The sequence below is a fragment of the Podarcis cretensis genome (genome assembly GCF_951804945.1).
Source record: "Podarcis cretensis genome assembly, chromosome: 4".
Classification (NCBI taxonomy): domain Eukaryota; kingdom Metazoa; phylum Chordata; class Lepidosauria; order Squamata; family Lacertidae; genus Podarcis; species Podarcis cretensis.
The window spans coordinates 7372404-7398685 of NC_137173.1; the positions used below are offsets into that span (position 1 = coordinate 7372404).

Here is a 26282-nt window from a genome sequence, read left to right on the forward strand (position 1 = left end):
AGCCTTTTATACTCTCCTCCGAACAGGCTGTGGTCCCAGCTCCCTTGAATGAACTGTGTTTACCTCCATCCACCATACAGCTCTGTTTACCCCTGCAAATTACAGTCAATTGCACAGGAAACTTATCAGCTGTGATTTAAACTAAAGAGAAGGAAACGGGAAATGTACGGGCTTCCTCCAGCAGTGGGAGTCAAAAATGCTTCCCCTCTTCGGTTTATTTATGTGGGTTCAGGTGCTTTTGAAGTCATTCAATGCCTCAGAGCCTTCCAGTTCTGAAGGAAAGCTTCTCTGCCAAAATGCCGATTGCAAGAGAAGAGCTGTGAAGGATCAGACCGAAAAACCCCAACGGGTCCAACATCCTGTTTCTCACAGGGGTTAACCAGATGTCTACGGGGTAGCCTGTGATCAGTCATGGCTGACTCTGGGATTGCAGCGCTCATCTCGCTTTATTGGCCGAGGGAGCCGGCGTACAGCTTCCGGGTCGTGTGGCCAGCATGACTAAGCCGCTTCTGGCGAACCAGAGCAGCACACGGAAACGCTGTTTACCTTCCTGCCGGAAACGCTGTTTACCTTCCTGTTTACCTATTTATCTACTTGCACTTTGACGTGCTTTCGAACTGCTCGGTGGGGAGGAGCTGGGACTGAGCAACGGGAGCTCACCCCGTCGCGGGGATTCAAACCGCCAACCTTCTGATCGGCAAGTCCTAGGCTCTGTGGTTTAACCCACAGCGCCACCCGCACCCCAGTATTCAAAGGAATACTGCCTGCAATATTGGGAGGTACTGCAAGGCCGTCGTAGCCCAATCCTCAACGAGGCTTCCGGACTGCTGCTGCTTTCAAGTGGGATTTGTCAAGTTGCACATTCAAGTTGTGCAATGGTTCTTGGGAGAGGGCTTGCATTCCCCCCAAAAAAGGTCAGACATTTTTTTAGATCAGGAAAGTAACAGAGAACTGCACCGGAAAGCACAGGATTAACGCTTTTGTTGTCATATCATCTAACCTCTCTGCAAACATCATCTAATCTCTGTGCAAGCAAATTGAGTGCTCCATAGATGGGGTCTCTGGAAGCAGCCTTTGTCCAAGCCAGGTGTGTAGGACCTTGTTTTCCCCAAATGTGGCTGAAATGCAATCTCCATCGCCCCTGGCCATTGGCCATGCTTGCTGGGGCTGCTGGGAGTTGCAGTTCAGCAGCATCTGGAGAACCAAAGGGTCCCCACACTGGACCCAATCCTTTTATAAAGCCATCCAAGCTGGTGACCCGAATAATAATAATAATAATAATAATAATAATTTTATTATGTATACCCTGCCCATCTGTCTGGGTTTCCCCAGCCGCTCTGGGTGGCTCCCAACAGAATATTAAAAACACGATAAAACTTCAACCATTAAAAACTTCCCTAAACAGGGCTGCCTTCAGATGTCTTCTAAAAGTCAGATACAGTGGTACCTCGGGTTACATACGCTTCATATTACAGACGCTTCAGGTTACAGACTCCGCTAACCCAGACATAGTACCTTGGGTTAAGAACTTTGCTTCAGGATGAGAACAGAAATCACGCAGCGGCAACGGGAGGCCCCATTAGCTAAAGTGGTGCTTCAGGTTAAGAACAGTTTCAGCTTAAGAATGGACCTCCAGAACGAATTAAATTCTCAATCTGAGGTACCACTGTACAGTGGTGCCCCGCAAGACGAACGCCTCGCAAGACGGAAAACACGCTAGACGAAAGGGTTTTCCGTTTTGGAGGCGCTTCGCAAAACGAATTTCCCTATGGGCTTGCTTCGCAAGACGAAAATGTCTTGCGAGTTCCTGCGGTTTTCCCCCCCTCCCCCCCCTTTCCTAAGCCCTAAGCCGCTTATCAGCTGATCCGCTGATAAGCCGCTTAACAGCTGATCGCTAAAAGCTGCTAAACCGCTAATAGCGCTAATCCGCTAAGCTGTCAATGGGCTTGCTTCGCAAGACGAAAAAACCGCTAGACGAAGAGCCTCACGGAACGGATTAATTTCGTCTTGCGAGGCACCACTGTAGTTGTTTATTTCCCTGACGTCTGAAGGGAGGGCGTTCCACAGGGCGGGCGCCACTACCAAGAAGGCTCTCTGCCTGGTTCCCTGTAACCTCACTTTTCGCAGTGAAGGAACCGCCAGAAGGCCCTCGGAGCGGGACCCCCGTGTCTGGGCTGAACGACGAGGGTGGAGACGCTCCTTTAGGTATACTGGGCCAAGGTCGTTTAGGTCATCTGATGGGAGGGCATTCCACAGGGTGAGCGCAACCACCGAGAAGGCCCTCGGAGCTGGACCTCAGTGTCTGGGCTGAACGATTGGGGTGGAGACACTCCTTCAGGTCTACTGGACCGAAGCCGTTTAGGGCTTTCAAGGTCCGCACCCACACTTTGAATTGTGCTCAGAAACGTACTGGGAGCCAATGCCGGTCTTTCAGGACCACCATCGCATTTTGAGGACCAAATCCCCAAATTCTACCCTGTGCTGCATGAACCAGTTTTTCCTGAATCTTCCAACATTTATGCTTGTTGGATGACCCCAGTGAGATTTATGAGCGAGGGAGGAAAATCATAGAATCAGAGTTGGAAGGGACCCCGGTGGTCATCTAGTCCAACCCCCTGCAATCTCAGCTAAAGAATCAGTGACCAATGGCCATCCAACCCTCTGCTTAAAAACCTCCAAGGACGGAGAGTCTACAACCAGCCGAGGGAGACCATTCCTATCATCCTCAAGGCTGCAGAAATGAGCTTCAATGCCCTGGGGAAAATTGGACGGATTAGGTTTGCATTTGATTTCGCTGGTATGGGTTCGGTGCTTTGCAGTTCTCTGCTTTCCCCTACAGAGTAGCAGAAAATTCTGCTTAAGCAAACGCATGCAAACATGCTTAATTTGCACTTTCTCCACGAATCACAGAAGGCAGCTTTTTCCTGGTGCAAATGCGCAGAATGGCTGGTGTGAACGTCCAAAGGGCGCCAAGCTGGCAAAAAACATATATCCAAGTTTCTAAAAGCAAGGCTGAAAGTAAAGGTAAAGGTAAAGGTACCCCTGCCCGTACGGGCCAGTCTTGACAGACTCTGGGGTTGTGCGCCCATCTCACTTAAGAGGCCAGGGGCCAGCGCTGTCCGGAGACACTTCCGGGTCACGTGGCCAGCGTGACATCGCTGCTCTGGCGAGCCAGAGCCGCACACGGAAACGCCATTTACCTTCCCGCTGGTAAGCGGTCCCTATTTATCTACTTGCACCCGGAGGTGCTTTCGAACTGCTAGGTTGGCAGGCGCTGGGACCGAGCAGCGGGAGCGCACCCCGCCGCAGGGATTCGAACCGCCGACCTTTCGATCGGCAAGTCCTAGGCGCTGAGGCTTTAACCCACAGCGCCACCTGCGTCCCACAGCGCCACCTGCGTCCCTGCAGGCTGAAAGTAGGACTTAGCAAATCTCAAAAGGTTGACGGATCCTCTCTGGGGAACAGTGAGTTCCCATTATAGCGCCACTGGCAGGCTCTCCAGGCTCCTCAAGACAGCCAAACTCCCTAAAGTCACCTCCAAAATAATTGCACACGAAGCTCTCGGAAACCGTCCGCCGGCGCCGCATCTGAAAAGAACTTTGCGCCATTAAAAGCGACCTCGGCCAACCCAGCGGCTGTGAAGAATGATCCACGGGAGGCTAATTGGGCCGAAAGGAGCCCAAAATGAAATGACCGTGCATTCATTTAATTTGATTGATTGGCTCCGCCGGAGGAACATCCTTCCCCTTCACATCTGGCACACTTTGAGCTCACCCAGAGAAGGCTCGGGATGCCAGGAGGCCCTGGCACCGCCTGGAGTTGCAGTCTGGGAACAGGGCCAGGAGCCGAGGTCGGGAGCTGGGTCCGGCTTGGCTGTTATACAGACTGAACGCTTGTCCCAAGTGCCGGCTACTGGACACACTTCAGGCAGCAGGACTGCCAAGAATGGTGTCAAACGGCTCGAGTGTTGAGTCGTGAGGTTACAGCTTGTACCGAGGATGGAAAGTAGGTTTGTCTGGAGTAGGGAAGGTACATACCCTCCAACATTTCTCTGATGAAAATAGGGATTTTCTTTTACTGTACTATTATTATTATTATTATTCCCATCCCATCCGACTGGGTTGTCCCAGCCACTCTGGGCAGCTTCCAACATATATAAAAACATAATAGAACATTTAAAAACTTCCCTAAACAGGGCTGCCTTCAGAGGTCTTGTTGGATAGTTGCATAGCTACTTATCTCCTTGGCTCGGGGGTTGCATAACTCCATACCCTCCAACATATCTCCGATGAAAATAAAATAATAATAATAATAATTTATTTATACCCTGTCCATGTGGCTGGGTTTCAAGTGGCAGGGAGTTCCAAAGTATAGATGCTGCCAAACTAAGTTGAACGGTGGGAGGTAAACTGGTCCCAAGTTGTTAAGGGATTTGGATACAAATAGTAATGCCCTTAACTTGACCTGGGAGAAAACCAGCAGCCAGTGCAGTTCTCTGATCACAGAGTAGTAGTAGTAATAATTCTATTATTTCTACCCTGCCCATCTGGCTGGGTTTCCCCAGCCACTCTGGGTGACTCCCAACAGAATATAAAAAACATGATAAAACATCAAACATTAAAAACTTCCCTAAGCAGGGCTGCCTTCAGGTGTCTTCTAAAAAAGAGTCAGATAGTTGTTTATTTCCTTGACATTTGATGGGAGGGCATTCCACAGGGCGGGCGCCACCACCAAGAAGGCCCTCTGCCTAGTTCCCTGTAACCTCACTTCTCGCAGGGAGGGAACCGCCAGAAGGCCCTTGGAGCTGGACCTCAGTTTCCGGGCTGAACGATTAGGGTGGAGACGCTCCTTCAGGTATAGGGACATCTTAAGGAACAGCGGGACATTCCCAGATAAAATCAGAAACCGGGACCTCTTCTGTAAATCCAGGGCCGTCCCTGGAAAATAGAGACACTTGGAGAGTCTGCCATTTTTGCACCTTTCTTGAGTGTTTTTTCACCTGGCTGAAATGGGGTCTTGAGCTCTGCTAATGTCTGTCACTTGCCTGGCCAAGGAACAGAGAGCAGGGGGTGAGAGGCTGTGTAGAAATGAGTTAGTGGCAGACTCTGGGATCTAAAATTCCAGCAGCGCCCCGTGTGCCACCAAAATCCAGCATCCGCTTGCCTCTCAAATAATATTTGCAACCTCCCCCAAGGCTCTGCGTTCAGCACAACCGAACCGATCACGCTCCCCTAAATCTGCTTCTGCTGGATGGCAGCAGTTTGAAAAAGAGGATACTGAGAGGAGTTATGATGTTGTTACTTAGTCGTTTAGTCGTGTCTGACTCCTCGTGACCCCCTGGACTAGAGCACGCCAGGCCCTCCTGTCTTCCACTGCCTCCCGCAGTTTGGTCAGACTCATGTTTGTAGCTTCGAGAACACTGTCCAACCATCTCGTCCTCTGTCGTCCCCTTCTCCTTGTGCCCTCCATCTTTCCCAACATCAGGGTCTTTTCCAGGGAGTCTTCTCTTCTCATGAGGTGGCCAAAGTATGGAGCCTCAGCCCAACAATCTGTCCTTCCAGTGAGCCCTCAGGGCTGATTCCCTTCAGAATGGAGAGGTTTGATCTTCTTGCAGACCATGGGACTCTCAAGAGTCTCCTCCAGCACCAGAATTCAAAAGCATCCATTCTTCGGTGATCAGCCTTCTTTATGGTCCAGCTCTCACTTCCATACATCACTACTGGGAAAACCATGGCTTTAACTATATGGGCCTTTGTTGGCAAGGTGATGTCTCTGCTTTTTAAGATGCTGTCCAGGTTTGTCATTGCTTTTCTCCCAAGAATCAGGCGTCTTTTCATTTCGTGGCTGCTGTCACCAACTGCAGTGATCACAGCAGTCACGAAATAGCTTCAAAGATCCCCTGGAAGATGAAGCAAGCTTCGTTTCTCCTGCTCTGGAGGGCAGGACTCGAACCCAGGGCTTCAAGTTACAAGAAAGGAGATTGCAACTCATCACCAGGAAGACCTTTCTGGCTGTAAGAGCTGTTCAACAGTGGAACAGACTCCCTTGAGAGGATGTAGACTCCTTCCTTGGAGGTTTTTAAGTAGAGGTTGGGCGGCCAGCTGTCTACGATTCTGTGACCCTATAAGCAATTCTATTCCCCTTGAAGTGGGACGCGTCCTAGGCAAGCTCCTGTCGTCCCCGGGGAAACGGCCCCTTCTGGGTAGCGGTTGCATAAGAAGCTTAATCCATCTCTGTGTATCTTGCATTAATTGCCTCATCCCTTTTGTCAGTCCAGAAGAATCAGAGGCACATCCCTTGAAATTAATTAAGCAGCCCACACTCCCACGAGACAAGCATCTGGAGGTGTTTTGCTGGGGAAGAAAATACGTTTTTTTCTCAAGGCGATGCTGTAAAGGCACGTGCAGATCACGGGGGCTGCTTTGAAAGGTCAGGGGGGTCCACTCTGCACCCATTCCAAGGCCGTGCTCATGTCTTGGGCTTAAGAATGCAAGGAGAGCATTGCTGGATCAGGCCCATGGCCCATTAAGTTCTCACTGAGAGCCAGTGTGGTGTAGTGGTTAAGAGCGGTAGTCTCGTAATCTGGGGAACCGGGTTCGCGTCTCCGCTCCTCCACATGCAGCTGCTGGGTGACCTTGGGCCAGTCACACTTCTCTGAAGTCTCTCAGCCCCACTCACCTCACAGAGTGTTTGTTGTGGGGGAGGAAGGGAAAGGAGAATGTTAGCCGCTTTGAGACTCCTTAAGGGGAGTGAAAGGCGGGATATCAAATCCAAACTCTTCTTCTTCTTCTTCACAGTGGCCAACCAGATGTCTGTGGGAAATCCCACAAGCAAGGCTGCTCCTTTTATTTGAGATGCTTTCTTTTTGGAATGGTTAAAAAGGTAAAGGGACCCCTGACTGTTAGGTCCAGTCGTGGCCGACTCTGGGGTTGCGGCACTCATCTCGTTTTATTGGCCGAGGGAGCTGGCGTACAGCTTCCGGGTCATGTGGCTAGCATGACTAAGCGGCTTCTGGCGAACCAGAACAGCGCACGGAAATGCTGTTTACCTTCCCGCCGGAGCGGTACCTATTTATCTACTTGCACTGGTGTGCTTTCGAACTGCTAGGTGGGCAGAAGCAGGGACCGAGCAACGGGAGTTCACCCTGTCGTGAGGATTCGAACCGCCGACCTTCTGATCAGCAAGCCCTAGGCTCTGTGGTTTAACCCACAGTGCCCCCCGCGTCCCATTTGGAATGGTTAATGGCTTCCATTTTTCAAAAGGCCACAAAGTACACCTGAAATAACCCCAGGGAATCAACTAGCAGTAAAAAAAAGTGGGAAAACATTGTGCTTTTCGAATTTTATCGTGTTGACTTTGCAAACTTGGGAGGGAGAGGCCCCTAGACTTTCCATTGCAGTGCCCATAACCTAGGTTTAAGGCACTATTTGGCGAATAGCTTATATATCTGTGTTTCTAACACTGGAGCTAAACAGAAGTGCATTCTCCCCTCCTGTAGATTCCAGAATTCAGAAACAGCGTAGCCTCTATCACAGCTAGTACCAAGTGAGACTTATTCCCCATGAATTATTATTATTATTATTATTTATATACAGCTCCTATACGCAGAGGTTTCAGGGTGGTTCACAGAAATGATCAACACAAAAACCACTATATATATATATATATATATATATATATATATATATAAAATCAAAAATAAAAGCAACAACCCAATAAGCCCAAAAGAACTACATTTTAAAAAGGCATAGGATGTCAATAAGATCAACCAAACGCCTGCTTAAAAAGGAACGTTTTTGCCTGGCACCTAAAGGTATATAACGAAGGTGCCAGGTGAATTTCCCTGGGGAGATCATTCCAGAGACGGGGAGCCACCGCAGAGAAGGCCCTGTTCTCGTGTTGCCACCCTCTGGACCTCTCAAGGAGGAGGCACACAAAGGAGGGCCTCAGAAGGTGATCTCAGGGTCCGGGTAGGTTCATATGGGAAGAGGCGGTCCTTGAGGTATTGCGGTCCTGAGCCGTTTAAGGCTTTATAGGTCAAAACTAGCACTTTGAATTGGGCCTGGAAACTAATCGGTAGCCAGTGCTGTTGGACCAGGAATAATGTAAGATGAGCAGCTGAGCCAGATGTGGAAGGAAGTTCTTAAGAGAAAATAAATAAATAAATAAATAAGGAATTAACTTGGATATGCAGTAGTAAAGATAAAATAGAAAGAACCTCCGATAAGGAAGGAAGTGGCTATAAAGAATATATTGGATGCGTTGAAGTTTTACATATGTTTGTTGTAAAAGTGGGAAACGAGCAAAATCTAAAAATAAAAATTGGAAGGTGAAGCCATTTATGACTATGAAGATACTGTTGAGGATCATTACTGCATGACGCTTTGCTGTTAAAACATCAGGGTCCCTTAAATCTTAGAGTATAGCATCTAGATCAAGGGAAGTAATAGTGCCACTGTATTCTGCTCTGGTCAGACCTCACCTGGAGTACTGTGTCCAGTTCTGGGCACCACAGTTCAAGAAGGGCACTGACAAACTGGAACGTGTCCAGAGGAGGGCAACCAAAATGGTCAAAGGCCTGGAAACAATGCCTTATGAGGAACGGGTAAGGGAGCTGGGCATGTTTAGCCTGGAGAAGAGGAGGTTAAGGGGAGATATGATAGCCAGGTTCAAATATATAAAAGGATGTCACATAGAGGAGGGAGAAAGGTTGTTTTCTGCTGCTCCAGAGAAGCGGACACGGAGCAATGGTTCCAAACTACAAGAAAGAAGATTCCACCTAAACATTAGGAAGAACTTCCTGACAGTAAGAGCTGTTCGACAGTGGAATTTGCTGCCAAGGAGTGTGGTGGAGTCTCCTTCTTTGGAGGTCTTTAAGCAGAGGCTTGACAACCATATGTCAGGAGTGCTCTCATGGTGTTTCCTGCTTGGCAGGGGGTTGGACTCGATGGCCCTTGTGGTCTCTTCCAACTCTATGATTCTATGATTCTATGAAATCAACAAACAAACGGTATTCGAAGCCGAAACTCTGGCGCACAAAATAACACTGTCCCATGAGAGCTTGTTACTCTGAAACCAGCAGCTAGCATTTCCCTGCAGAGGTGAAATATAAGGAAATTAGTCCAGCTCCTGGCACAGCAGCCCTGCCAAGGAATCCCAAGAGTCAAAAGGTAGATGCTCAGTTTACAGCTCATGTCCTTAATTAGGCTCCGTCCAACGAAGCTTGGATGCTGAAGCATATTCAGGTGTCAGGATAAAAGCAAAGGCTGCCAACTGTCCTAGCCTACAGAAAGGAAAGGTCATTCTTTACCTGCGTCACAATGGCATCTGGCCAAGGCTGCCAGAAACACCATAATTCCTTCTCCAGAGAGCTAGGTGCAGGGGCCAAGGGAAAGATGGCCTGCTGGCTCGTTTGGAGGGGTAAATTGAGGAGAAAGAGGGATGAATCAAGGGAGACTTTAGTCCTACAGTTGATGAGAACACCACTGTCCCTGCGTTCTGCGCTAGGTGCTGTACAAAACGCTGAAATTGTGCATTTCCCGCTGACGGTTTGCACAAACCAATATCCATCTCATAGAATCATAGAGTTGGAAGAGACCACAAGGGCCATTGAGTCCAACCCCCTGCCAAGCAGGAAACACCATCAGAGCACTCCTGACATATGGTTGTCAAGCCTCTGCTTAAAGACCTCCAAAGAAGGAGACTCCACCACACTCCTTGGCAGCAAATTCCACTGTCGAACAGCTCTTACTGTCAGGAAGTTCTTCCTAATGTTTAGGTGGAATCTTCTTTCTTGTAGTTTGGATCCATTGCTCCGTGCCCGCTTCTCTGGAGCAGCAGAAAACAACCTTTCTCCCTCCTCTATGTGACATCCTTTTATATATTTGAACCTGGCTACCATATCACCCCTTAACCTCCTCCAGGCTAAACATGCCCAGCTCCCTTAGCCGTTCCTCATAAGGCATTGTTTCCAGGCCTTTGACCATTTTGGTTGCCCTCCTCTGGACACGTTCCAGTTTGTCAGTGCCCTTCTTGAACTGTGGTGCCCAGAACTGGACACAGTACTCCAGGCAAGGTCTGACCAGAGCAGAATACAGTGGCACTATTACTTCCCTTGATCTAGATGCTATACTCCTATTGATGCAGCCCAGAATTGCATTGGCTTTTTTAGCTGCCGCGTCACACTGTTGGCTCATGTCAAGTTTGTGGTCAACTAAGACTCCTAGATCCTTTTCACATGTACTGCTCTCAAGCCAGGTGTCACCCATCTTGTATTTGTGCCTCTCATTTTTTTTGCCCAAGTGCAATACTTTACATTTCTCCCTGTTAAAATTCATCTTGTTTGTTTTGGCCCAGTTCTCTAATCTGTCAAGGTCGTTTTGAAGTGTGATCCTGTCCTCTGGGGTGTTAGCCACCCCTCTCAGTTTGGGACATTCGGTGTGGAGATGGCACACTGGCTCCACCTACTAGGCACAGCTGTAGCCTTTCTAACCGCCCCCCCTCCGGCGCTCCCTCGAGGGAGAAGGGCACAGATGGCTCCTTTGTCGTTGATGCAGAAAGCGAAGCCGTGTGCACAGGAATGAGTGGGCCGCGTCATTGTTCCCGGGAATTCTCCCATGACAAAGCCCCTTTGTTAGGGGGTAAAGGGACACCCCCAGAGAGGCTACTGGAGTAAAAGGACAACGAGCAGCAACAAAACTGGCCGGGGCCCAAAATGGATCAAGTACCAGTCTTCCAAGCGAGTGCCAAGGGGATCAGACAGAAAGTGGCCAAACAGAGCCAGTATTTCAGGAGTGGGCTTGAATGGTGCCCTTTAACGCAGGAATCTGTCGAGCGAGTCAGCCGCCACCGGGAAGCTGTTCACAGAATTGTAGAGTTGGCAGGGGGACCCCAAAAATCATGCACTCCAACCCCCTGAAATATGCAGCTAAAGTACTCCATCAGCTGACCACCCAACCTCCAAAGATGGAGAGGCCACCACATTCCTACTGTTGAACAGCTCTTACTGTCAGAAAGTTATTCTGAATGTTATGAGACTCCCCTTCCTTGCCATTTGAATCCATTTGGTTCAGGAGCAGCAGGAGAAAAGAAGCTTGCTCCATCTCCCTTCAGATATTTGAAGATGCCTATCATATCCTGATGGGACGCGGGTGGCGCTGTGGGTAAAACCTCAGCACCTAGGACTTGCCGATCGTATGGTCGGCGGTTCGAATCCCCGCGGCAGGGTGCGCTCCCGTCGTTCGGTCCCAGCGCCTGCCAACCTAGCAGTTCGAAAGCACCCCCGGGGGCAATTAGATAAATAGGGACCGCTTACCAGCGGGAAGGTAAACGGCATTTCTGTGTGCTGCGCTGGCTTGCCAGATGCAGCTTGTCACGCTGGCCACGTGACCCGGAAGTGTCTGCGGACAGCGCTGGCTCCCGGCCTCTAGAGTGAGATGAGCGCACAACCCTAGAGTCTAGCAAGACTGGCCCGTACGGGCAGGGGTACCTTTACCTTTACCTATCATATCCTGATTGGTTCAAAATTAGGAAAGGAGTACTCTTGAGAGTCCCATGGACTGCAAGAAGAGCAAGCCTATCCATTCTGAAGGAAATCAGCCCTGAGTGCTCACTGGAAGGGCAGATCCTGAAGCTGAGGCTCCAAGACTTTGGCCACCTCATGAGAAGAGAAGACTCCCTGGAAAAGACCCTGATGTTGGGAAAGATGGAGGGCACAAGGAGAAGGGGACAACAGAGGATGAGAATGGTTGGACAGTGTTCTCAAAGCTACCAGCATGAGTTTGACCAAACTGCGGGAGGCATAGCTATCAACTTAGATTTGAAAATAGGGGACCAGCAGCCTCGAAAATAAGGGATCAGCAGCCAAAATAAGGGGTTTTGCTATTGTAAAGAGTTCTGGCGGTTCCCTCACTGCGAGAAGCAAAGCTACAGGCAACCAGGCACAGGGCCTTCTTGGTGGTGGCACCCGCCCTGTGGAATGCCTTCCCATCAGATGTCAAAGAGATAAACTACTACCAGATATTTAGAAGACATCTGAAGGCAGCCCTGTTCAGGGAAGTTTTTAAGGTGTGACATTTTAATGCATTTTTAATCTTTGTTGGAAACCTCCGAGAGTGGCTGGGTAAACCCAGCCAGATGGGCAGGGTGCAAATAATAAATTATTATTATTATTATTATTATTATTATTATTATTATTATTAAATCATGGAATCATACAGCTCTTACCATCAGAAAGTTCTTCCTGATGTTTAGTTAGATTTAAGTTATGAGAAAGGAGATTCCATCGGTTTGGGTCCTAGCCTCTGGAGCAGGAGAAAATAAGGGATGATGGGAGTTGTAGTCCACAACATCTGGAGGGCTACAGCTTTCCCACTCCTGGTTTTAACTTGTGTGAGTAACGCACGGCGAAGTCTCAGAAACCAAGGAAGTAACTGAATACAATTTCACATGACCACTGGGTGGAACCTTTGGGTCTCTACTTCGAATTTTGCCTTAGTGTATCAGGGGAACATTTACAGAATAGATTCACAAAAACAGGCACCAGTCAAACGTTTTCCTTCTCCCACCCCTCCAAAGTGGCTCCCTTTAGCTCACATTCCCAAGATTCCTCTGGCAATTCCAGGGCTGGCTCCATACTTTACCAGAGATGGAGAACAGCTGAGAATGATGAGTCACTGCAGGGGAAAAGACAAAAGCGCTGACTCATCAGGCCCACCCTGACCCACAGGGGAAAAGTGGGTCAGCTTGATGCAGAAATTTGAGACGTACACGGCTAGCATTGCCCCCATTTCCCTTTGCTACCGCACCACAAAAAATCGCCCTTGCGGCAGTACTCTCTCTCTTCAAAATATTTCAGAGGCTACACCCAACTCTGAAATGAGAGGTGCTTCCTTTGGGTTGTCGATCAGTATATTTTGCTTTAGGACTGTTATAAGAATTCCAAGGTCTCAAATATAAATCAAATGCCCATAAATGTACCGGACAAACACACACATAAGTACCGTATTTTTTGCTCTAGAAGACTCACTTTTTCCCTCCTAAAAAGTAAGGGGAAATATGTGTGCGTCTTATGGAGCAAATGCAGGCTGCGCAGCTATCCCAGAAGCCAGAACAGCAAGAGGGATTGCTGCTTTCACTGCGCAGCGATCCCTCTTGCTGTTCTGGCTTCTGAGATTCAGAGGTTTCCCCCCCCTTGTTTTCCTCCTCCAAAAACTAGTTGCGTCTTGTGGTCTGGTGTGTCTTATAGAGCGAAAAATACGGTATATAAACCACATGTCTGAAATAGCACAGGAGCATAGCTGTCGACGTTTCCCTTTTTTTAAGGGAAGTTCCCTTATTCCGAATAGGATTTCTCGCAAGAAAAGGGAAAAGTTGACAGCTATGCACAGGAGAACAACCCTTAAGCCATTTTGACTCTCCCAAATTGACCTCAAAATATATCTCTGCAAGGAGGAAGGAAATGGAGAAGCCTCCCCATTGACTTTTGCTTACAAATCTTGTCTTTAAGGGCGTATTTGTGTATGAACAGGGTGAGCCTGTGACCTGGATTCAAGAACTAAAGTATTAATCATCACAAAAGAATGGCCAGGTAATGCAACCAATGAACATTATCAGGTTATCCTGGCAAACATGATTTCTGCTGTAGACCTGCTCCTTCTGTGATGTATGTATGATGTTTTGGGGGGTGGTCTTGGGCTACAGGGTGGGCCATTTCAAAATATATAAGGCCTTGCGCGCCATTGTTCTGGGTTCCTCCTCCCTCCTGCGTGTGGTGAGTGGAGACCCTGTTGCAACAATTCCTTGAATACAGATCAGGCTTACTAGCCACTTTGCTTCTCAATATACTCTGATTAGCCTCTGTCATTTTCTCCTACCAACAGGGAACCCACTTAAGGGCTCTTGGATAAGGGGAAAGGAACAGGGTTTATTCTTCTGACAGGAAAGAAAGAACAGCTTTGCAAGAAAAACAAGTGTAACGGGGGAAACCTGTGCAGAAAGGGGCCAGCCTCCCTGAAATATACTCAGAGTCGCAAAGTGATTTCATGCTCTTTATTCAGCTCATAGTGGTGAGGAGGAATGAATGAATGTCCCCTCAAAGTATCTGCTTTATATACATTATTTACACAATGGGCTGCACATGATTGGCTAATTCCGGAATTCTACTGTAAGCCAATCAGGTTGTGGATTCACTTCAATCTGGAGCATGACTGGGTGGTTCCTGCCAACCAATCATACTGCTGCATTGTTCTAGGACCAATCAGACTGCTGCATTCTGAATCCTATTATTCTAGGACCAATCAGACTGCTGCCTTTTGGATCCTATTGTTCTAGGACCAAACAGACTGCTGCAGTTTGGATCCTATTTGACTCAGTACATAACACTCCCCTACCACTGCAGCTCCAATGACTCAGGAGACCCCTAAATGCGACTAGCTTGACCCCGAGATGACGAGAATCCTGGGTCGTTTTTCCCTGTCCTTTCACGACATCGGGCGCTCTTGCTCAGTGTTGCTATAACACAGCCGAGCCCTCCCCTGTGAAACTGTGCATGCTGTTCTCACAGCAAAGCTTTCTGGCAAAAGCAGAATTAATGGCCCTAAATGGTTGCTAAGGGCATCTCCTGCTGTCTAGATGAGGAATCAGAAGAATTTCGGTGTTTGGATTCGCCAGCAAACCGAAAGGCAAAACTGAGAAAAGAGCTTTTGTATTGTTGTGGTAAAGGTAAAGGGACCCCTGACCATTAGGTCCAGTCACGGACGACTCTGGGGTTGCGGCGCTCATCTCGCTTTACTGGCTGAGGGAGCCGGCGTACAGCTTCCGGGTCATGTGGCCAGCATGACTAAGCCGCTTCTGGCGAACCAGAGCAACACACGGAAACGCCATTTTCCTTCCCACCAGAGCGGTACCTATTTATCTACTTGCACTTTGACGTGCTTTCGAACTGCTAGGTGGGCAGGAGCTGGGACTGAAGAACAGGAGCTCACCCCGTCGCGGGGATTCGAACCGCCAACCTTCTGATCGGCAAGTCGTAGGCTCTGTGGTTTAACCCACAGCGCCACCTGCATCCCCTTATTGTTGTGGTGGATGTGCCAAATTGGCCAGAGCCCCCTCTCAAACTTGGAGTTAGCCCTACAATTAAGGCTACCACCTGCCCAGAACTGTGATGTCTGAATTTGGCCTAAAGGTCTGAAGTGCCCCCATGGAGATAGCCAGTGGGAGAGGGGTGTTGAAGCGTAATTATTCTTAACTAATAATATTGGATAGGATTGTTTGGGGCAATGATGGAGTCCTGTCAGCAAGTCTCTGACCTGTGATAATTGTTTCGCACATGCAAGCCATCGGTTGGAGTTGAATGAGTTCACGGTCTGCCATCCCTCAACTCTCCTCGTCCTGGTTCCATAATTCAGCACAATAAAAGGGGGCTTGCCTCTTTAGCTCACAGCGCAAGCTATTTATTGCAATTCTTGCATCCTCTGTGCTATGCTAAAAATGTCCAACTGCAACAGTCTCCAGGCAGACAACCACAGAAATATTTATAGACCACAAAGTCTTCTTTTTATAAAGTACCTGCTCCGTGAAACCCTAGGAATGTGCGTGGAGCAGACTTGGCTTAACCCCTGGAGTTGCTTAGCATATTCTTCACTTTTATTTTTGCAATGGCAAGTGAGGATTTCAACAAACGAAAGTTTTACTTGTGTACTTCCCGATGACAGAGGCTGTTTGCAAGCAAAAATTTAAAACTTTGATACAATAAGGTTGTTGCAGCAATTGATTAGCTCTACCTCTGCAGACCCCCCTGCTTCATAGAAATAGGCAACGGGGGGGGGGGGGAGAGAAAGTAGACAATCAACTGTAAACCATGGTTTGCTTAATATACATTTGTAACCATGGTACAAACCAAGGTTTTGTGTGATGCCTGAACCGGGTTAGAGCACTGTAGCGGTTAGAGTGTTGGTCTAGGACCTGAGAGGTAAATGTAAAGGGACCCCTGACCATTAGGTCCAGTCGTGACCCACTCTGGGGTTGCGGCGCTCATCTCGCTTTATTGGCCGAGGGAGCCGGCGTACAGCTTCCGGGTCATGTGGTCAGCATGACTAAGCCGCTTCTGGCGAACCAGAGCAGCTCACGGAAATGCCGTTTACCTTCCCGCTGGAGCGGTACCTATTTATCTACTTGCACTCTGACGTGCTTTCGAACTGTTGGCAGGAGCAGGGACCGAGCAACGGGAACTCACCCCGTTGCGGGGATTCAAACCACCAACCTTCTGATCGGCAAATCCTAGGCTCTGTGGTTTAACCCACAGCGCCACCCGCATCTTACAGGACCTGAGAGACCATGGTTCAAACCCCCACTCAGCCACGAATGAAGCTCACTGGGTAACGTTTGCTGAGTCAGTGTCTCCCAGACTAACCTACAACTCAGGATCATTGCGAGAGTAAAATGGAGAGGTGTGGGAGGGAAATTATGCATGCCAATTTGTGCTCCTTGCTAGTGATAATAACGAGAGCAGTAATAAAGTCTCTGCAGAACAAGTGTTGACAAATGATGTTTGCATCCCTCCAACCAGCCCACACATTTAGGTTGGAAGAGAGGCTATTTTTCTCTCTTGCAAGACGACACATCTGACACAAACAGACAGATAGGCCAGCAGTGATGATCTGGGAAGAAATGTACTTGCCGCCGTTTGCCTGATAATTTAAACTCACATGCCCTTAGAAGCAGAAACGAAATATCGCCACCCAACCCTTCTAACACGCTCACCTAGAAATAGTCCTGGTGCTGACCTGACACATAGACATCAAACAGACAATTACTTCTCCTGGTTGCAGAGAGGAAAATGCTCTCCCCAGCTCAGCTTATCTCTATGTCCAGGAAAATTAATTAGCCGTTGAGTTTTTGTAAGCGCGCCAAGCTACCATAAAAGCACAGAAGCCAAGCCGATAAAAGGCAGCTGAGCAACAATTACCGTATTTTCCGCTTTATAGGACGCACCCGACCATAGGACACACCTAGTTTTAGGGGGGGGGGGAGAACAAGAAAAAAAATTATCTCTCTCAATGCGCAGCGCCCCTTCAGCGAAGCAGCAGGAGAAACCGAGCCCCTTCCATTTCTCCTCCCGCTTCGCTGGAGGGGCGCTGCGCAGAGAGGGAAAGCTGTGCAGCGTCTTTCCAGTTAAGCGAAGCCTGGAGAGCGAGAGGGGTCAGTGTGCACCGATCCCTCTTGCACTCCAGGCTTCAGCGAAAGCAACGCGAAGTCTCCGGAGCGCGGCGGGAGCGCTCCCACTGCGCTTCGGAGGCTTTGTGTTGCTATCGCGGAAGCCATGGAGCCTGCATTCGCTCCATAGGACGCACACACATATCCCCTTAATTTTTGGAGGGGAAAAAGTGTGTCCTATAGAGCAAAAAATACGGTAACTTCACGCTTCTAATCCAGAGGTGGGGAACTGCAGGCCCAGGAGCCAAATGTGGCCAGGCCTCTCTATTCAGCTTGCAGGATTCTCCATATGCCCCACCTCCTCCCCCCAGACTTGCCCTGCCTTCTTCCAGAATGCATTCGACTGGCTGGAGTGGGTCCTCAAATTAAGGTTCATTTCCCATTCAAACCTGCTTAGCCTAATATCATCCCGCGCCAAAGGATTCCTTCTTGCCAACTGCCACCGGTTCTTGGAAGAGAGCAAAACCTGTATCTTCAGCTGGGATGTCGTTTTCGGAAGCTTGCGTAGGAAAAATAAAACCCGCTCTCCGAGGGCAAGGGAAAGAGAAAAGTCCCAGTCTGTGAAATTGTTTGGCAAGTCTTCCTTAAAGAAAAAGGTATACATGGTAAACACTTTAAGGGACACCTCAAAGCAGTGGTTCTTAACCTGTGGGTCCCCAGATGTTGTTGGACTACAACTCCCATCACGCCTAGCTAGCAAGGCCAGAGCTCAGGGATGATAGGAGTTGTAGTCCAACAACATCTGGGGACCCACAGGTTGAGAACCGCTGCCTTAAAGTATTGGCCACGTTTGCCTTTTTCTTTTCACCAGGTGTGAAAACTGATCGTTATGCATTCAAGCTACCAAACTTTTAGAAGACATCTGAAGGCAGCCTTGTTTAGGGAAGCTTTTAATGTTTGATGCATTACTGTATTTTAATGTTCTGTTGGAAGCCGCCCAGTGTGGCTAGAGAAACCCAGCCAGATGGGCGGGCTATTAATAATAATAATAATAATAATAATAATAATAAGCCCGATTTGTTTACAGGGAGATTAGACCAGGCATAGGCAAACTCGGCCCTCCAGATGTTTTGGGACTACAATGCCCATCATCCCATCTAACAGGCTCAGTGGTCAGAGATGATGGGAGTTGTAGTCCAAAAACATCTGGAGGGCTGAGTTTGCCTATGCCTGGATTAGACGGTGCCAGCTATCCGTTCTGAAGATGTGTCATGATCAAGCAAGTGTTATCCTGCACCTTCCCATTGCTTTCCTTAATCATCTTGAATTGCACAACCTGAATTTGCGATCCAGTCATGCCTGGTGGCAGGTTGGAACGCCCCCTCAATACGGAAACAGGAAACTGTTGACAAAGAGACAAATCTGGCGCTCCAAGGCGGCTATTCTAGTCAGGGAACTCTGAGGCTGTGCCAAGGGAGAGTCCTTTAGCGCCCAGGAGGAGAGGAGAGAGGTCTTATTTCCCAGAGTCAGGGCACAGACAGCCACGCAGAAAGAACAGAGTCATCGTCGCACCCTTGCAAGCACAGCAGATCTTTTCTTGGGGGAAGAAAAGGGCACACTCAATCTCTGCTGTTGCTCTGCAAAGGCACGCTCAGAGGCGATTTGGGTGGCACTCGCTGAGGCCTGAAAGAGAGAGCCGCAGGCTCAAAAAATAAGATCTCCAGGATTGGCTTGGTGGCTGAAAACTGACACAGACACGGTACGAATTGTAGAATTGGAAGGGGATCCCCAGGACTTTTAGAAGACATCTGAAGGCAGCCCTGTTTAGGGAAGCTTTTAATGTTTGATGCATTACTGCATTTTAATATTTTGTTGGAAGCCACCCAGAGTGGCTGGGGAAGCCCAGCCAGATGGGCGGGGTATAAATAATAAATTCATTATTATTATTATTATTATTATTATTATTATTATTATTATCCTCTAGTCCAGCCCCCTGCAATGCAGGAAATAGAAACACCATGGAAAACTGGAGGGGGGGATGGGGGGGGGGAATAAGCATTATGTATTGAGGAATCTATGTTAAACTTTTGAAAATTCAATAAAATTCGTTCTAGAAATGCAAAAAGGAAAATGGTTGAAAAGAGGCCATTCGATGACACGTCTCTAAGCAGCTAAAGAACCTAAATGGGTCTCATTGCAGCTACAGCAAACGATCAATATTGTCCTACTTAGTGATGGCTTTCATGAGAGCTTTTGTTCAAAATGAGCGAGGAATGGGTCATGCAACAACAGAGGTGACATTAGTCCTTTGCTGACATGTCATGTTTCTTTTTTAGATCTGGAGGTAGTTGGATAAAGCCCCCCCCCCAATATATAAAACCAAGTTATTTCTTTCCAAGAAGTGTAGCACAAAGATATTGGCCTTAAAGTACGCAGAAGCCTTCTGCAGAAAAGCCTAGCCAGCCAGTTCAGTGGTTAGAGCACCTGCTTCGAATGCAGAAAACCCCGGGTTCAATCCTGAATGACAAGGCAGAGCTGCCAAACTCCCACCTTAAAACACGAATGCAGAGCTAGATGAAACAGCTTTCCACATTTCGAGGCAATTCCTCTGCAACATGGCAATTAAAAATGCATTTTTAAAAGGTCCCTGAACTCCGAGGCTGAATTATTTTAGCCCTCATGGTCAACAGTCAAACACCGCATTGAACAGGATTGGGCTTTTATTTCATGGGCCTCTGTGTGCTTACTCAGAAGTAAAGGCCCACCGTACCCCAGACTGGTGGGGTAATTTTTTGTGGGGTGCATTCTGCAACACGTCATTTTTTGCAATATAATTTTCTTTAATTAAACATTTCAAACATTTTCACAATCGTCTTCATATCAAAGAGTTACATTTCACCCCAATAATTGACTTCCCACCTCCACCGTGTTTTCACTCAAACCTTTTCTACTGCACTATGGACTCAGCAAAAAAGCATTTTATGCGCGTTGCAAAACTGTGACACCAGGTGGCGCTGTGGGGTCGTGCATTTCACCAATGTGATTTCCCGTAATAAAGTTCACAATGCGTTTCCCTGAAACTCTTTTCTGATGTGTGTAGATCCAGCCTAGATCTTTATTACCCAAAGTTTCTCCATTACAATTATTTTCCTTCCGCTGCTTTCATTTTGAATCCTGCCCGTGATTTCAGCTGACTACGGTGTTTTTAAAGAATATTCCATGAAAGGCCTCCTCCATTCTTCTGTTAAAAGGTTCGCCATTTTGATCTCTTAATTTCGCTGTCAGCTTTGCTGTCTCAGCATGGTCCACTCCTTTCAAAATCTCTCCCCCTTTGCTGGGACCTGCTCTGCTTGCTATTTCTGCGCATATAATATTCCCGCTGCTGTTCATTTTGCAACATGTCATTGATGCCACAGTGGAAGACCTACACTGGATCATGATTTATTAGGTCTCATGTGGTGCTTCCCCAACACAGCTGCCATTATTGCCATCTTGCCCGAAGTGGGACAACAACTAAAACCCAGTAGATTTGTGGTATAAAAAGTTCCAGAGGAAAGCTGCGGGACACAAAGCGACTGGGAATGAATCAGGATAGCATTGCCCAAACGTCTGTACAGTGGTACCTTGGTTCTCAAACTTAATCCGTTCCAAAACCAAAGCGTTCCAAAACCAAGGCGCACTTTCCCATAGAAAGTAATGCAAAACGGATTAATCTGTTCCAGAACAACCTCTAAAGCAGCAGTTTAACAGGAATTAGACTAACGAGACCATTGATCCATAAAATGAATGCAAAAATCAATGTACTGTACTATAAAATAAATAAGACAGTATTGCAGATGATAAAAATTAAAATTATTATTCTTCTTCTTAGCTGCACTGATGATAGTCACTGTTTGAATGGGGGGCTTTTAGCCCTTTCCGTAGTCACATAATCAATCAATCAATCAATCAATCAATCAATTCGTCCATCCATCAGTAGCTGAACTGGGTTCACAAAAACAAATTAACCGAAAAAGCCTCAAAAAACAAAAACGCAAAATAAATAGCAAAAACAAAAGCGCCAAACTTCCGTTCGACTACCAAAATGTTCAAAAACCAAGGCACAGCGCCCCAGAAACAAGCGCCGATAGCCGCATCAGATGTTCGGCTTCCGGAAAACATTCAAAACCCGGAACACTTACTTCCAGGTTTTCAGCATTTGAGACCCAAGGCGTTTGGGAACCAAGATACCACTGTAAAACCCAGTAGATTTGTGGTATAAGAAGTTCGAGAGTTCCAGGGGAAAGCTGTGGGACATGCAGCGATTGGTACATAGCTGTCAACCGTCCCTTATTTGGCGGGAAACTCCCTTATCCCAGCGCCATGTCCCGCTGCTGTCCCTTATTGATGATGTCCCTTAAATTTCCCGGGTTTCTAAGGAAGCAGCACCTCTCCCTCCCTCCCTGCCGGCCAGGGAGGAGGGAGGCTCCAACTGTGTTGCTTGGCTGCATTGCTCACCCAATAAGGAGTCTAAGGAGGACTGGGGGGTGGAGCTTGCATGCCTTGTGCCGATCAAATTGGCCGCGTTGCCTGGGGACTCGCCTTTGCTTAGCGCTTCCCAGCGGAGAGGGGACGGTGGTTTTTCTTGCTGCATCCCCTTTGCCAGGTTGCTGCGCTGTGGGAACCACCGCTTGAGGCTTCATTTGGCTGCTGGCTGGGCTTTCTGCCTTTGGCTCGGAGGGGCTCAGAAGTTTAACATACCTGTGTCCAGAAAATCCCTTATTTTGGCTGCTGATCCCTTATTTTCGAGGCTGCTGGTCCCTTATTTTCAAATCTGTAGGTTGACAGCTATGGATTGGTAATGAACCAGGATGTCTGTCCCCAGATGTCTGCAAATGCAAACAGTATTGAGACTGGGATGGCCTATAACCATCCCAAAACCTTCCTAAACACAAACCATCACAAACATATTCACAGGGTTTTGGCACGAGACAGCCAACACGTAGTTTTTGCCTTGAGCAGAGGATTGCCAACTGACCAAACAAGAAGGCAGCCCAGCCTGCTCTTGCGCCTTTGAAACAGAAGCCGGGTCTTCAGAAGTCTGCAGGCAACCTTCCAGCGAAAAGGTGCTTTTAAAAAATCTGCTGGAGCGTCTCTGTGGGAAAACCGCTGTTAAAAGCGCACGTGCACAGAAGCAGGGGCCGGCTGAAACGTTGGCAACGCTAGCCCATCCCCCGGTTGACACATGTAACATCAGTATTAAGCGGGTGAAGAGAGAGAGAGAGAGAGAGAGAGAGAGATGCCAAATATATAACCAGCTTTCCAAATTACCCGATTAACAGCCTCTGCTGGGAAATAACGAACATTAGTGAGTCAGAAGAGAAAGAGTTGTCAAGCTGGCTGAGTTGCCTAAGATTAGATAATTAACTCTAATGTGCCAAACACTGGAGCTTTTATAAGAATTTTCTTTTAAAAACTTTCTGCAAGAATAGGAGAATCAGGCCTCTCTCCCTCTCTGGAATGCGACACACCAATTATCTGCTAGAGGATGGCAGAAAGAGCTTAAGGCTACAGGTGAACATGGAAAATGGTCTCTACATTTTTCTTGGTCCCCTGTGCTGGTTTGGGGCTGATGGGAGCTGGAGAGCTCCAGGGTATTTTTTGGGGGTGGGGGTGCTGGGTGAGGAGATTGCTCTGGGCCTCCTGTTGTAAATAAAAATTGCCCTTTTCCCTTATGGGGTATCCAGGAGCCCATATAGAGTCCCTACATAGGTTCCCTATTGGTAGGAGAAAATAACAAGAGACCAACCAGAGAATATTGAGAAGCAAAGCAGCTAGTAAACTTGATCTTTATTGATCTGTTGCAACAGGGTGTTGCCTTCACACACAGGAGAGAGGAGGGACCCAGAAAAATGGCATGCAAGGCCTTATACAGTGGTGCCTCGCAAGACGAAAATAATCCGTTCCGTGAGTCTCTTTGTCTTGCGGTTTTTTCGTCTTGCGAAGCATCCCTATTAGCGGCTTAGCGGCTATTAGCGGCTAAACGGCTTAGCGGCTAAGTGGCTATTAGCGGCTTAGAAAAAGGGGGGGGGGAGCGAAAAAAGTCGCAAGACGTTTTCGTCTTGCGAAGCAAGCCCATAGGGAAATTCGTCTTGCGAAGCACCTCGAAAAACAGAAAACCCTTTCGTCAAGCGGGTTTTTTTGTCTTGCGAGGCATTCGTCTTGCGGGGCACCACTGTAAAGACTTTTGAAATTTCCATCCTGTAGATGAAGACCACCCCTAGAAACATCATACATACATCACAGAAGGGGTGTAACCTAAGACCACCCCTCAGATACATCACACCTACATCACAGAAAAGGCGGTCTAAAACAGAAATTTGAATATTGTTTTTCTCCTGTTGTTGTTTATCTCCTGTCTGGCAGTTTACTTGATTGGATTGCCTGGGGAGTCTGGCCATTCTTTTAAAACATTGGCTCAGTTTAGGAATCAAAATGGTTCCAGGTTGGTCTTCCTGTGCTGATCTATGTATGTGTTTGGTTGGTACACTTATGAACATTACCATATATCTAAGACCATAAAATTCCTATCACACTCCCCTTCCTGTCCCTGTTCTCTAGAATCCCCTTCCTCCATCCATGGCCAGACTTGGCCCTCCAGCTGTTTTGGGACTACAATTCCCATCATCCCTGACCACCGGTCCTGTTAGCTAGGGATGATGGGAGTTGTAGTCCCAAAACAGCTGGAGGGCCAATTTTTGGCCATGCCTACGAAACCTGACACAGAGCAAAGGCTTTTTTGCGAGAAGCAGGCCACAAAATGCACCAGGCTAAGCAGGAGAAGGAGAAAGGCTGTCACAGGGGAAAAAATAAATGTTGATTTAATTTAAACAGAGACAGGAGCACTTATAGACGCCGAAACGGCTGCAGAGAACGCCAGAAAAGCGGCACAGAAAAGAAACAACGGACTCTGTGCTCATCCAATCTTTGTCGGGTATAAAAAGGGCATCCGGGGGTTTAGGCACAGAGGAGGGGAATAGCCAGAGCTGCCTTGCCCAATTATTTGAGGCGGTGGCCTTTTCTAGCCCCACCTAGCACAAATGCCCAAACGCACTTCGTGCCATCACAGACTAAGTAAATGAGGTGCAAGGAACCTTTGACCTTCCAGATGTTGTTGAACTATAATTCCCATTGCTACAGAAATTACAGGGGGGGGGCGCACATCTTTAAAGTTGTTAAATGTTACAAATATTATGCCTGAATGTATCCTTTCAACTTGACAGCTCAGGGAAGTTAAGGTAAAGGTAAAGAGACCCCTGACCATTAGGTCCAGTCGTGGCCGACTCTGGGTGAGCGGTGCTCACCTCGCTTTATTGGCTGATGGAGCCGGCGTACAGCTTCCAGCTCATGTGGCCAGGACTAAGCCGCTTCTGGCGAACCAGAGCAGCGCACCTAAATGCCCTTTACCATCCCACCGGAGCAGTACCTATTTATCTACTTGCACTTTGACGTGCTTTCAAACTGCTAGGTTGGCAGGAGCAGGGACCGAGCAACGGGAGCCCACACCGTCGCGGGGATTCGAACCGCCGACCTTTGGATCAGCGAGTCCTAGGCTCTGTGGTTTAACCCACAGCGCCACCTGCGTCCCCCCTAGCTTTAAAAGCAATATAAAATCAACTCCTTTGCCAGTTTCCTCCATTCCAAAGCTATTTTCCCCTTGAAAGGGACTCCAGGAAGTTCCCAGAGGTGACAATTACTGAGCTGATTTTTGGCCAAGGAAAGCCTAATCCTATCCCCAGACTTGCCAAGGGGCCAGACACGCAAAGGAAGTTCTCTTGTACTTTGGGTGGTGGGCCTTCAGAGGTGTTTGCCTATGCTAATCTTATACCTGGGTCTGCTTATGCTAATCTTGTACCAAGGACTTGTTTGGACATGTTTGCCAAGGTTAAACCAGTGTAACCCCTGTCTACCCCTCCCCTTTTGTGACACGTCAGTGATGTATCAATGATGCTGTACGAACTGTATTCTGGGATGTGGTGGGAAACTTTTAAAAGTCCTTGTCACCCCATCCTCGGGGTTCAAAATTCCTCTTTGGACCTGTTGCGCAATACACTTTGGTCTACAGCTATTTGCTCTGGCTGGTGGCTGGACTCCTTCCTTTATTCCGCAGGGACCCGCGGGCTCTGCCCGACCAGCTGGGTGACTGAGCAGCCTCACACCTAGATTTTTCCGTAACACCATCATCCCTGGGCCATGCTTGCTTGGACTGATGGGAGTTGTAGTTCAACAACATCTGGATGGCCAAAGGGTTCCTCACCCGTGAAATAAAGCCTGATGCAGACAGTGTGATAGGAATTTTGAGGTCTTAGATATATGGAAATGCTCATAAACGTCCCAACCAAGCACGTACATAGATCAGCACAGGAAGACCAGCCTGAAACCATTTTGATTCCTAAACTGACCAAATGTTTTCTCTGCAAGGTCAAAGTAGGAAACCTCCCCATTGTCTCTTTCCTCACAAATCCTGTCTTAAGGGCACATTTAAGATATGAATAGGGTGTGAGCCTGTGACCTGGGCCCAGGAACTAAGTATTTATCACTACAAAAGAATGGCCAGGCTCCCCAGGCAATCCAATCAAGTAACCTCCCAGACAGGAGATAAACAACAACAGGAGAAACAATATTCAAATTTCTGTTTTAGACCGCCTTTTCTGTGATGTAGGTATGATGTTTCTGGGGTGGTCTTGATCCAGGTCAAAGGCCTGGAAACGATGCCTTATGAAGAACGGCTAAGGGAGCTGGGCATGTTTAGCCTGGAGAAGAGGAGGTTAAGGGGTGATATGATAGCCATGTTCAAATATATAAAAGGATGTCACATAGAGGAGGGAGAAAGGCTGTTTTCTGCTGCTCCAGAGAAGCGGACACGGAGCAGTGGTTCCAAACTACAAGAAAGAAGATTCCACCTAAACATTAGGAAGAACTTCCTGACAGTAAGAGCTGTTTGACAGTGGAATTTGCTGCCAAGGAGTGTGGTGGAGTCTCCTTCTTTGGAGGTCTTTAAGCAGAGGCTTGACAACCATATGTCAGGAGTGCTCTGATGGTGTTTCCTGCTTGGCAGGGGGTTGGACTCGATGGCCCTTGTGGTCTCT

At 48.0% G+C, this 26282-nt stretch overlaps 1 protein-coding gene across 3 annotated transcripts in view; it reads right to left on the reverse strand.

Annotated features, from left to right (window-relative positions):
- The window catches only part of RELT (RELT TNF receptor), an 88985-nt gene that overhangs the window by 41426 nt on the left and 21277 nt on the right, over nt 1-26282 (reverse strand). The window lies entirely within an intron of this gene.